Source organism: Triticum urartu, chromosome 7A, assembly GCF_056163025.1.
Source record: "Triticum urartu cultivar PI428250 chromosome 7A, HENAU_Tu73, whole genome shotgun sequence".
NCBI lineage: Eukaryota > Viridiplantae > Streptophyta > Magnoliopsida > Poales > Poaceae > Triticum > Triticum urartu.
Genome location: NC_141879.1, coordinates 582,801,493 through 582,814,797, shown reverse-complemented (window position 1 = coordinate 582,814,797; position 13,305 = coordinate 582,801,493).

Genomic DNA, 13,305 nt, shown 5'->3' with positions numbered 1-13,305 from the left:
CGAGCCGCGCCCAACTGAGCCAGCTGTTGCCAGAGGTGATCAAGCGGAGACCAACCAGCCGGCCGCCCCGACAACTGGCACCGCCGACCCCTCCGGTCGTCCGAGTCCGTCCGCGGCTTCCTAGGCTGCCACTTTGTCTTTATTTTACCTTCTTAGCATTCTCAATGAACTTGTTATTTTGCACAATTCCACCCACTGGGTGTATCCTGAACTTCCGTTTGATGATTCGGCCAAGGGCCTTTCTATGTAAATATTTATCCGCATTCTATCTCTTCTTGCTTATTGCTCTTTGACTTTTTCCTTTGCTGCCTTCCCTTGGTTGCCGTCTTGCCAGTCAAAGAGCCGCTCTGTGGACTGCCGCTAGATCAAAAACTTGGCTTCTTTGGGAAGGCAAGTACTTAGCCTTTTAGAGTTTTTAGCAAGTTAATTTAGGAAACGGCAAGCCGGCTGCTAAAGAGTCGGTTGTAAAAGGCTGAAAACCGGCTTTAAAATATGAGCGAGCTTTGAGTCCTTAGCCATTTTTCATATGGACACCCATTCTACCTTACTCCTGTTCGCCGGACAGTCGCTCTGCGATCTGCGGCTTCTAACAGGAGACGGCTTAAGTGCCACACATTACTTGTCCGGCTGCAGGAAGTCGTTTCATAGCTCAAGTCGGCAAGTCCCCGGGCCGACTAGTCGAACCCGGTGCCAAGTGGCATAATGAAGAATAACATATTCATAGGCATAACTCTTTATCATATAGATAAAAGAAGGCAGTCCCCGAGCTCTTCTCGAGGGGCCCGAGGTCTTCGTACTTTAATACAAAAGGTAGTGTGATACATACTGCATTAATTGTAAAATCTTCGGAGGAGGTTTGCATTCCATGGCCGCTCCATCTCTTTGCTGGAGTCGTCCCTCTTGCGTGCTCGGGGCTTCTGAGCATCGATCAGGTAGTAGGAGTCGTTGCCCAACACTTTGCTGATGATGAAAGGGCCTTCCCAAGGTGCTGAGAGCTTGTGCTGGCCGGCTGTTCGCTGAATCAGCTGGAGCACAAGGTCTCCTTCTTGGAAAGATCGCGGCTTGACCTTCCGGTTGTAGTATCAGCGTAGGCTCTGCTGGTAGATGCTGGACCGGCTGAGTGCCAATAGCCGGCCCTCTTCCAGCAGATCGACACCGTCTTGATGTGCTTCTTTTCCTTCCTCTTCGGTGTACATGGTGATTCGAGGGGAGTCGAACTCTATGTCCGTTGGGATGACAGCTTCAGCACCGTAGACGAGGAAGAAGGGTGTGAAGCCAGTTGACTTGTTTGGAGTCGTGCGCAGGCTCCAGAGGACGGCTGGCAACTCATCAAGCCAGCAGTCTGCCGAGCTGTAACGCCCTCGATGCGGCTATATCTCCCACGTGTCGAAGCACGACTTAGAGGCATAACCGCATTGAAAGCAATGTCGCAAGTGAGGTAATCTTCACACAACCCATGTAATATATAAGGGAAAAAAAGATACATAGTTGGCTTACAATCACCACTTCACACAAATACATGAATAAAGCATTACATCAACCAGATACAAACAAGGTCCGACTATGGAACCAAAATAAAAGAAGACTACCCCAAATGCTACACAGAACCCCGATCGACCCCAACTAGGCTCCACTACTGATCACCTGGAAACGGATCAACACAAAGGACAAGATCTTCATCGAGCTCCTCCTTGAGCTTGGTTGCGTCACCTGCACGGTCTCATCGGCACCTGCAAGCTGGTTTTGGAAGTATCTGTGAGTCATGGGGACTCAGCAATCTCACACCCTCGCGATCAAGACTATTTAAGCTTATGGGTAAGGTAAAAGGTATGAGGTGGAGCTGCAGTAAGCAACTAGCATATATGGTGGCTAACCTATTCGCAAAAGAGAGCGAGAAGAGAAGGCAAAAGCACGGTCGAACAACTATGATCAAGAAGTGATCCTAGAACAACCTACGTCAAGCATTACTCCAACACCATGTTCACTTCCCAGACTCCGCCGGAAAGAGACCATCACTGTTACACACGCGGTTGATGTATTTTGAATAAGGTCAACTTCAGGTTTTCTACAACCGGACGTTAACAAATTCCCATCTGCCCATAACCGCGGGCACGACTTTCGAAAGTTCAAATCCCTGCAGGGGTGTCCCAACTTAGCCCATCACAAGCTCTCACGGTCAATGAAGGATATTCCTTCTAGCGGGAAGACCCGATCAGACTCGGAATCCCGGTTACAAGACATTTCGACAATGGTAAAACAAGTCCAGCAACACCGCTCGAATGTGCCGACGAATCCCGATAGGAGCTGCACATATCTCGTTCTCAGGGCACACTCAGATGAGCACTACGTACAACTAAAACCAGCCCTCGAGTTTCCTCGAGATGGCGCTGCAAGTGGCTCTGTTTGGACCAACACTCAGAGGAGCACTGGCCCGGGGGGTTTAAATAAAGATGACCCTTGAGTCTGCAGAACCCAAGGGAAAGAAAAAGGCTAGGTGGCAAATGGTAAAACCAATGTTGGGCATTGCTGGAGGAGTTTTATTCAAGGCGAACTGTCAAGGGGTTCCCATTATGACCCAACCGCGTAAGGAACGCAAAATCTGGGAACATAACACCGATATGACGGAAACTAGGGCGGCAAGAATGGAACAAAACACCAGGCATAAGGCCGAGCCTTCCACCCTTTACCAAGTATATAGATGCATTAGTTAAATAAGAGATAGTGTGATATCCCAACAAGTAAACATGTTCCAACAAGGAACAACATCTCCATGTTCCAACAAGGAACAAACTTCATCTTCACCTGCAACTAACAATGCTATAAGAGGGGCTGAGCAAAGCGGTAACATAGCTAAACAATGGTTTGCTAGGACAAGGTGGGTTAGAGGCTTGGTTCAACAATATGGGAGGCATGATAAGCAAGTAGTAGGTATCACAGCATAGGCATAGCAAAAGAGCGAGCAACTAGCAAGCAAAGATAGAAGTGATTTCGAGGGTATGGTCATCTTGCCTGAAATCCCGCAAGGAAGAAGAACGAGTCCATGAAGAAGACAAATGGACGTAGTCGAACGGTTCCTCACAAACGCGACGTTATCGGAACCAACCCGAAGAAGCAACACCGGAAAGGAGCACACAACATAGTAAACAACCATCACATCAACATGGCATGATGCACAACCAAGTATGATGCATGTCCGGTTTAAATATGCATGGCATGGCAAAGGGCACAAACAAAACTACAAGTTAAGTGGAGCTCAATATGCAACGAGTTGCATATTGACGGAACATCACATCAATTATTTAGTTCTCTCTCGTTTATGTACCCGACAATATTAAATGTTGTTAAACATGGCAAGAGGTGAAACTTGAGTAAAATACAGAGTCTAAGCAATTTAAATGGGGCCGGATATAACAAACAACGCATCCGGTAAAACCTCACATGCATTTAGCAAATTAAAGCAAACAACAATTTAAACATTTTAATTGTTGTTATCATGATGCGGATGACATGAACAAGTTTATGCAATTTTTATTAAAAGTTGACAAGAGCATTATGAAGCATTTGTCACCGTGGTGGAAAGAAAAGGGGTGCCACGGCAACGATAACGAAAACGGTGCCACGGCAACGTTCCGGTTCCGACAACTCATTGAGACGTCGGTGCAAGAGAAAGTGTGGCGGGAGCGTGCAAAGGATGGTGGGGTGATCCCGGTTACCGGGTTCCCACGGGTTAGCGGCAGAAGAGGAGGACCGAGCAAGTGACAACTCGGGCACGGTGCAAACATAGGGTGCAACTCATACATCACACAACATGCATTCGTTCCATGGGTCATTATCTCGGCGGTTATACCTTCGAAGCTTGCAAACATGATGGTTCGGGTTCGTCGAGGGAAGTAGAGGAAGTAGTGGTACTATCGGTCATCGGTGATCAACGGGGCGGTAGTGGAAGTAGAGGTACACGATGTCTTGACAAAAATCACGGTGGCGGTAGTTGTGCCCATGTGGTCGTCGAAATTGATGGAACCAATGTCCTCGAGGGTAGTCGTGGGAAGTAGTCGTACTCGTGAACTTGTCGGATCCACGGCGACGGTAGTTGTTCACGGCACTTGTGACTCGCGGTTCTTCGGGCAACGGTAGTCGTGCACGTCCGTAGATGTTCGTGGTCGCGATATGAAACTTGACGTCCACGGGGTCTTCGAGGGTCGACGGTAGTGGTTCACGTTTTGAAGCCGTTCGAGTCATCGGTGGAGGAACTTGACGGTCCATGTAGTCAAACTTGGCGCATCCGAATGGTACTTGGTGAATCCCCGTAGTCGTACCCGGGTCGTAGGGGAACTTGACCGACCCAAGGTTTCCGGGCGTAGTGGTATTTGGTGAATCCCGAATAGTTTTTTTGACGATCCGGCGAGATGTCATGGTTCGGGGCAGTCTCAAACTTGATGGTCTCGGTGAAACCTCGTGGCGGTCGTTGGACTTGAGTCGTGGGACGTTACAGGAGGCAGCAAGGCATGTCCGACTTGGTGTGCAACAACAACAACAACAAAAAAGGAGTTCGGGCGTCCGGGTGGTCTTGGCCACGACAGAGGCAGCAGGGCTAAGAGGGCACCCAGGAGACGAGCGCGGGCTTGCAGGTCGGAGTAGAGGCGGCAGGGCGGAGCAGCAGCATAGGACGCGAACAGAGGAGGTGCTGCCGGGCACTTGGTGGTGGAGGAGGGGCTCCACGCGAACAGGGCCGCGGTGGAGGTCGTCGTCAGGCGCGCAAACACGCCAAGCAGGAGCGCCCTCGGGTCGAGCAGAAGAGGGGGCCAGAGCAAGGGAAGAAGGGTGACACAAAGGAGAGGCATGGCCTCGCCAGAGCAGCTGGCGGCGACGGGATAGCCTGGACGAGGCCAGAGTAGGAGAGGAGCTTGGGGGTCGCGACGTGAAGGAGAGGAGGCAGGGCATGGTGATGGCCCCTTGGGCGCCGACGGCGGCGCCGGTTGTCGAACAGCAAGGCGGGATCGCGGCATCAGGAAGGTTCAAGCGCGGCGGCGCTTGGCGTCGGCGTGCGGCGGCCTCACCGGAGTGGGGAAGGCGGCGGCACTGGTGGGAGAAAGAGGCGGGGGCGCGGGGCTCGCGCATGCTGGGGAGCGCCTCTCCCTAGCGATGCGTGTGGGAGCGACAGGGAGAGGTGGGTCGAGTGGTGGTTGAGGACGAGAGGGAGAGGTAAGCTGTCCCTGGCGGCGCGAGGTGCGAGGGAGGGATCATGAGGGAGAGGTTACGGTTGGGGAGAGGGTTAGGTTTAGGTGCGGGCTGTGAGGCCTCAAGGAGATTGGGCCGGTCTTGTGGGTTAGGCCCAAGAGGTGGGAGTGGGCGCTGGGAAAACTGGCATGATGCAACTGGGCTGGGAGGCCGGCGCTGCTAGGAGGCCCAAGTGGCCAGAGGCGGCTGGGCTCCCTTCTCCCTCCCTCTTCTCTTAACTAACTTATTTTCTTTAACAGAAAAGAAATTAGAGAGAGGAAAAGAAAGAGAAGGTTAGGGAAGGATTTTGCGCATGGGGATAATATTTCTGGACTCACAAAAATGTGAGGAATTTAAATAAAATGACAAGAGGATTTTTGGAGAAAAAAAGGATTTGCACATATTGAATTTAATTCAACATGTTTGAATTTTGAAACCCATTCGAAAGGACTCTAAAATGGGCTGAGCTTTTTTAGAGGAGCCTCGATAAAAGAGATGAGAGATATTCGCAAGGTTTGAAAGTCAAACTCAAAGAGGAATAGACATGGGAATTATTTTGCACGTGTGTTATGATGATTCCAAATTAATGGAATATTTAATATAGCTCCCTAAAATATTGGGAGGATATGTTATATAGAAAAGTCACCATGTGAGTTCCCTCAATTTAAATAGATCAACAGATCTATGCAATTTATTTAGTTGAATTAAAAAAATGACATGATGGCATGATGACATGATGCAATGCACACGAAGCAAAGATGAATGCAAAGAACCAAACAAAACACACGACGAAACCCGGAAACCCTGGAAGGCAACTGAAGCTCCGGTATTGGGGCGTCACAGCACTCCACCACTACGAGAGGATCTCAACCCGAGATCCTAGGGATGGCACCGGAGGGAAAAGGAAGAGGAAGAGGTGAGGTGAAACTAAGTTGCTTCTTTGGCAAACGAGTGAAACCAAAGAACCTTGAAAAGGTTAAGCCATTTCGAGAAAAGAATACAACGGATATGAACGAAGTTGAAAACACTCTATTAGAAAAGAGGAACAAGGGAGAACAACTTCAGGCAGCACTCCGATTGAAAAGAAAAGGAATTGAATAAGAACTTGGCCAGATGATTACATACTTGATGAAATCACAACACACTGCCTCCGAAACTATTGAATGAATGTAACAAGGGGTAAGAACGATTTCAGACGGCACTCCGGTTGAGAAGGGAGCCAAAACTTGACAGAATGGGAAGAACTTGAAAAGAGGGCATGACACTCCGGTTAAATGGATAAACCAAGAAAAGAACACGATCCTGACAAAACAGAAGATGGGTTGAAGAGAGCAACATCACAATGCCTCCAGAAAAAAAGAAAGAATGGAATGGAATGAACGAAGGGAAACAAGATCTTGAGGGAGCACGCTTACAACAAAGGCTAGAACGGAGTTGTAGGAAAACCAACAACGAAATAAACTTGATATGGTCTTATGGAATATATCTCAAATATATGAGGTGACAACCTGCCACTCATGGGAAAAGAATTGGATTGATATGAACAAGGAGACAAGAAACTTATTTCGCTAGGAGGATAATTGAAGAACTTGGGTCATTTATAAGCACCATAAATAGCAACAATCCTTAGGGAAGGCTTTGGTGAACTATAACCCAAGATAATTCCAATGAAGAGATTGATGGATTTAAAATATCTCATTCTTGACAAGATGTGAATCATGAAACACGAACTCAAATTGACAAGAATGACATAACACCACCTCAAAAGATTAGATAGGAAGAACTGCACTCCAGATTACAAGATGAAGAATGCTTGAACTCATCTGAAAAGAATCTCAATGAACACTTCGAGAAGAAATTGAATCCTTGATGAACCATCATGTAGAGCCTCCATGAAGAACTCCGGTAAACAAAGGAATGAAAAGAAAGAGAAGTTGAAAACCCAAGGTGAATCCTTGCAATGATTAGATGGATCTACGCGATGAAATAAATTGAGAGAGCTTGGAACCCTGGAAAAGAAAGATGAATAATTGAAATCAAGAGTTTGATGAGGCTCCGGAATAAGGAATTAATCACTTGGATGAAACAAGAATAAGAATTATGTTATGTGTATCCTTCACCAATTTAAATTGATGACAAGCAGTTGATTTGGCATATTACTTATTCTCGTAGAAAGGATTAAGAGAGATATCGCATAAACTCGAGAAAATCTTCAACGAACCACCGGTAGGATAGAAACAACGAATAAATTGATATGATAACGAATGACGAGAACTATTGAACGAACCACCGTAAGAACTGAAAATGAACGAAGAGAAGATAAAGAAACACCGGGAAAAAATAGCAAATGAATGAAGATGCTTGAGAGAAATTATATATGAGAGAACGAAGAGATCATGCACTGATTAGAGGATATTTGATCGATGCACCGGTAAAATTTAGAGAAAGAGAGCTGAAAGCTGAGAATGAAAAAAACCTAAAATGATGGACTCCAGATAATCAAACTGAGAAGACTCTTGAATTGCTCCGGATAGGTGAAAAGAATTCCCACAATCGCAAATAATTATGAGAGTATGGCAACAAGCTAGAATCACGAATCTTGAAGAGAATGGAGCAAGATTTAAGAGAAACTCTTCTTCGGTCTTCAAAATCTGAGAATGACGACGAGAAACACCACCATGAATCGTTGAGACACTCTGGAATAATTAAAAGAGGAGAGGTTGAGCCAAAGATGAAAAGAATTTGAAAGATCTTGGAGAAAAACATATGACAGATGATGAATCATTCTTACGTCAAACTTTAAAAGAATTTGAGGATAGCTCCGGGAAAATAAGAAGAGTCAGGTAAGATCCCGGGAAAAGACCTGTGGGTTAGGGCTCACTCAAAAGATACACCGTTGAACGATTACTTGAAAAGAGAGATTGCACCGGTTGAATTAAAAGGCTTAAATGATATAACATCCTCAAAAGAGTTTGAACGAAAGCAGAGTGGTAACATGAATCTTCGAAATATCTTGAGCACTCCGGAACAATTGAATAGCGAGAAGTGAATGATTAAGAATTGCACCGGCATGAGAAAGCATTGAAACGAGGAAAGGATATGACCAACAAAGCTTGACTTGAAACCACCGGAGATGAAAAGAATGAAGAATGACGAACGAGTAGAGCATCTTCATGAGAAACACCGGGTAAAAACATGAAGGAAAAAGAATGGAGAAACTTCCATCAATAAAATGGATAGTGATTAAGAAATCTGAATCCTTGAAGAAAAAGGGTGGGTGGGTTGGAAAACAAAGACAACTTGGAACGGATGAAGCAAACACCATTGAGAAAGCTGAGATTGAATCTTGCGGATGTTGAAAATGGACGGATCCGCGTGAAGCAAAGCACACTGGTTGAAAAGGATTGGCAAGACAATCTCGATGATCAAGAAGGATTAGTATTCACATAGGAATACGAGAACACCACTTAGACAAGGGATGGAATCAACATTTGACTTCGAAGCAACTCGAATACCACAACTCAAAACAAAACAAAGGATTGGCTTGCAGAATAAGCCGGAACAAACATATGATAGAGATTTCGTCCGAAGTTTTCGTGGTGGGGCCTACACGGGCTCGATCGTACAGCACCATCATGTACAAGGCAGTGCACATGACATACGAAGCATCCCCGAGTCAGCATAGCCAAGGACTCTTTAAGACACAACGAGACCACTGTAAAACCAACCGTGAATAGGCGGACAACTAGACGTCGAACCCCAATTTCATATCATACATCTGTCGGAAAGATATCCTAAGAGCTACTTGAATTCCCACTTATAAACTCCGGAAATTCTCCAGTTATGCAATCAGGTGTTGGGGATACAGGGGAAGCATAATATCTCACCCAAAGCTAGCAAATCCTACATCCAGCTATATCCATCCTTCAACACATAACCAAGAAACCTTCGGAAATCATTTACCTCAACCTTCAAAAAGCATCCGTTATACGAGTTATGGTAATAATCCCGAACTCCCGCCCCAGTACTAGGTGGCGTCGAGGTTATCTCACCAACAACTGCATAAAAGAGTTTTTCGATGTCGGCGAACCTAAACTCGGGTATTCTAGAACTGCAACGATTAAATTGTGACGACAACACCTCGGAGCTCAACTCCCGGGAACACTGCCACAACCCCTAAATGTCAGGAGGCACCAAGAACAATGTTCTCGCACAAAACCATCGGAACGATTCCAAGATACCCATGTGATCCTAAATTTTTTTAGTGAAATTTGAGAAGAGAAGAGTCAAAACTCTACGTCAGGATGCCTCACCAGAGCGATGAAGGGATGAGGAGTAAAAAGAATTCCTACTATCTGATATATAATTCCTAAATGACTCAAAACATTTTCTAGACTCAACAACGCCAACGATTTGATCAAGTAGGGGGCTCCTAAGTCGGGGAAGGCTCTGATTACCAACTTGTAACGCCCTCGATGCGGCTATATCTCCCACGTGTCGAAGCACGACTTAGAGGCATAACCGCATTGAAAGGAATGTCGCAAGTGAGGTAATCTTCACACAACCCATGTAATACATAAGGGAAAAGAGATACATAGTTGGCTTACAATCGCCACTTCACACAAATACATGAATAAAGCATTACATCAACCAGATACAAACAAGGTCCGACTACGGAACCAAAATAAAAGAAGACTACCCCAAATGCTACACAGAACCCCGATCGACCCCAACTGGGCTCCACTACTGATCAACTGGAAACGGATCAACACAAAGGACAAGATCTTCATCGAGCTCCTCCTTGAGCTTGGTTGTGTCACCTGCACGGTCTCATCGGCACCTGCAAGCTGGTTTTGGAAGTATCTGTGAGTCACGGGGACTCAGCAATCTCACACCCTCGCGATCAACACTATTTAAGCTTATGGGTAAGGTAAAAGGTATGAGGTGGAGCTGCAGCAAGCGACTAGCATATATGGTGGCTAACCTATTCGCAAAAGAGAGCGAGAAGAGAAGGCAAAAGCACGGTCGAACAACTATGAACAAGAAGTGATCCTAGAACAACCTACGTCAAGCATTACTCCAACACCGTGTTCACTTCCTGGACTCCGCCGGAAAGAGACCATCACGGTTACACACGCGGTTGATGTATTTTAAATAAGGTCAACTTCATGTTTTCTATAACCAGACGTTAACAAATTCCCATCTGCCCATAACCGCGGGCACGGCTTTCGAAAGTTCAAATCCATGCAGGGGTGTCCCAACTTAGCCCATCACAAGCTCTCACGGTCAACGAAGGATATTCCTTCTAGCGGGAAGACCTGATCAGACTCGGAATCCCGGTTACAAGACTTTTCGACAATGGTAAAACAAGTCCAGCAACACCGCCCGAATGTGCCGACAAATCCCGATAGGAGCTGCACATATCTCGTTCTCAGGGCACACTCGGATGAGCACTACGTACAACTAAAACCAGCCCTCGAGTTTCCCCGAGGTGGCACTACAAGTGGCTTTGTTTGGACCAACACTCAGAGGAGCACTGGCCCGGGGGGGTTTAAATAAAGATGACCCTTGAGTCTGCAGAACCCAAGGGAAAGAAAAGCCTAGGTGGCGAATGGTAAAACCAATGTTGGGCATTGCTCGAGGAGTTTTATTCAAGGCGAACTGTCAAGGGGTTCCCATTATGACCCAACCGCGTAAGGAACGCAAAATCCGGGAACATAACACCGATATGACGGAAACTAGGGCGACAAGAGTGGAACAAAACACCAGGCATAAGGCCGAGCCTTCCACCCTTTACCAAGTATATAGATGCATTAGTTAAATAAGAGATAGTGTGATATCCCAACAAGTAAACATGTTCCAACAAGGAACAAAATCTCCATGTTCCAACAAGGAACAAACTTCATCTTCACCTGCAACTAACAATGCTATAAGAGGGGCTGAGCAAAGCGGTAACATAGCCAAACAACGGTTTGCTAGGACAAGGTGGGTTAGAGGCTTCGTTCAACAATATGGGAGGCATGATAAGCAAGTGGTAGGTATCGCAGCATAGGCATAGCAAAAGAGCGAGCAACTAGCAAGCAAAGATAGAAGTGATTTCGAGGGTATGGTCATCTTGCCTGAAATCCCACAAGGAAGAAGAACGAGTCCATGAAGAAGACAAATGGACGTAGTCGAACGGTTTCTCACAAACGCAACGTTATCGGAACCAACCCGAAGAAGCAACACCAGAACGGAAAGGAGCACATAACATAGTAAACAACCATCACATCAACATGGCATGATGCACAACCAAGTATGATGCATGTCCGGTTTAAATATGCTGGCATGGCAAAGGGCACAGACAAAACTACAAGTTAAGTGGAGCTTAATATGCAATGAGTTGCATATTGACGGAACACCACATCAATTATTTAATTCTGTCTCGTTTATGTACCAAACAATATTAAATGTTGTTAAACATGGCAAGAGGTGAAACTTGAGTAAAATACATAGTCTAAGCAATTTAAATGGGGCCGGATATAACAAACAAGCAACGTTTCGGTTCCGACAACTCATTGAGACGTCGGTGCAAGAGAAAGTGTGGCGGGAGCGTGCAAAGGATGGTGGGGTGATCCCGGTTACCGGGTTCCCACGGGTTAGCGGCAGAAGAGGAGGACCGAGCAAGTGACAACTCGGGCACGGTGCAAACATAGGGTGCAACTCATACATCACACAACATGCATTCGTTCCACGGGTCATTGTCTCGGCGGTTATACCTTCGAAGCATGCAAACGTGATGGTTCGGGTTCGTCGAGGGAAGTAGAGGAAGTAGTGGTACTATCGTTCATCGGTGATCAACGGGGCGGTAGTGGAAGTAGAGGTACACGATGTCTTGACAAAAATCACGGTGGCGGTAGTTGTGCCCATGTGGTCGTCGAAATTGATGGAACCAATGTCCTCGAGGGTAGTCGTGGGAAGTAGTCGTACTCGTGAACTTGTCGGATCCACGGCGACGGTAGTTGTTCACGGCACTTGTGACTCGCGGTTCTTCGGGCAACGGTAGTCGTGCACGTCCGTAGATGTTCGTGGTCGCGATATGAAACTTGACGTCCACGGGGTCTTCGAGGGTCGACGGTAGTGGTTCACGTTTTGAAGCCGTTCGAGTCATCGGTGGAGGAACTTGACGGTCCATGTAGTCAAACTTGGCGCATCCGAATGATACTTGGTGAATCCCCGTAGTCGTACCCGGGTCGTAGGGGAACTTGACCGACCCAAGGTTTCCGGGCGTAGTGGTATTTGGTGAATCCCGAATAGTTTTTTTGACGATCCGGCGAGATGTCATGGTTCGGGGCAGTCTCAAACTTGATGGTCTCGGTGAAACCTCGTGGCGGTCGTTGGACTTGAGTCGTGGGACGTTACAGGAGGCAGCAAGGCATGTCCGACTTGGTGTGCAACAACAACAACAACAACAAAAAAGGAGTTCGGGCGTCCGGGTGGTCTTGGCCACGACAGAGGCAGCAGGGCTAAGAGGGCACCCAGGAGACGAGCGCGGGCTTGCAGGTCGGAGTAGAGGCGGCAGGGCGGAGCAGCAGCATAGGACGCGAACAGAGGAGGTGCTGCCGGGCACTTGGTGGTGGAGGAGGGGCTCCACGCGAACAGGGCCGCGGTGGAGGTCGTCGTCAGGCGCGCAAACACGCCAAGCAGGAGCGCCCTCGGGTCGAGCAGAAGAGGGGGCCAGAGCAAGGGAAGAAGGGTGACACAAAGGAGAGGCATGGCCTCGCCAGAGCAGCTGGCGGCGACGGGATAGCCTGGACGAGGCCAGAGTAGGAGAGGAGCTTGGGGGTCGCGACGTGAAGGAGAGGAGGCAGGGCATGGTGATGGCCCCTGGGGCGCCGACGGCGGCGCCGGTTGTCGAACAGCAAGGCGGGATCGCGGCATCAGGAAGGTTCAGGCGCGGCGGCGCTTGGCGTCGGCGGGTGGCGGCCTCACCGAAGTGGGGAAGGCGGCGGCACTGGTGGGAGAAAGAGGCGGGGGCGCGGGCTCGCGCATGCTGGGGAGCGCCTCTCCCTAGCGATGCGTGTGGGAGCGAGAGGGAGAGGTGGGTCG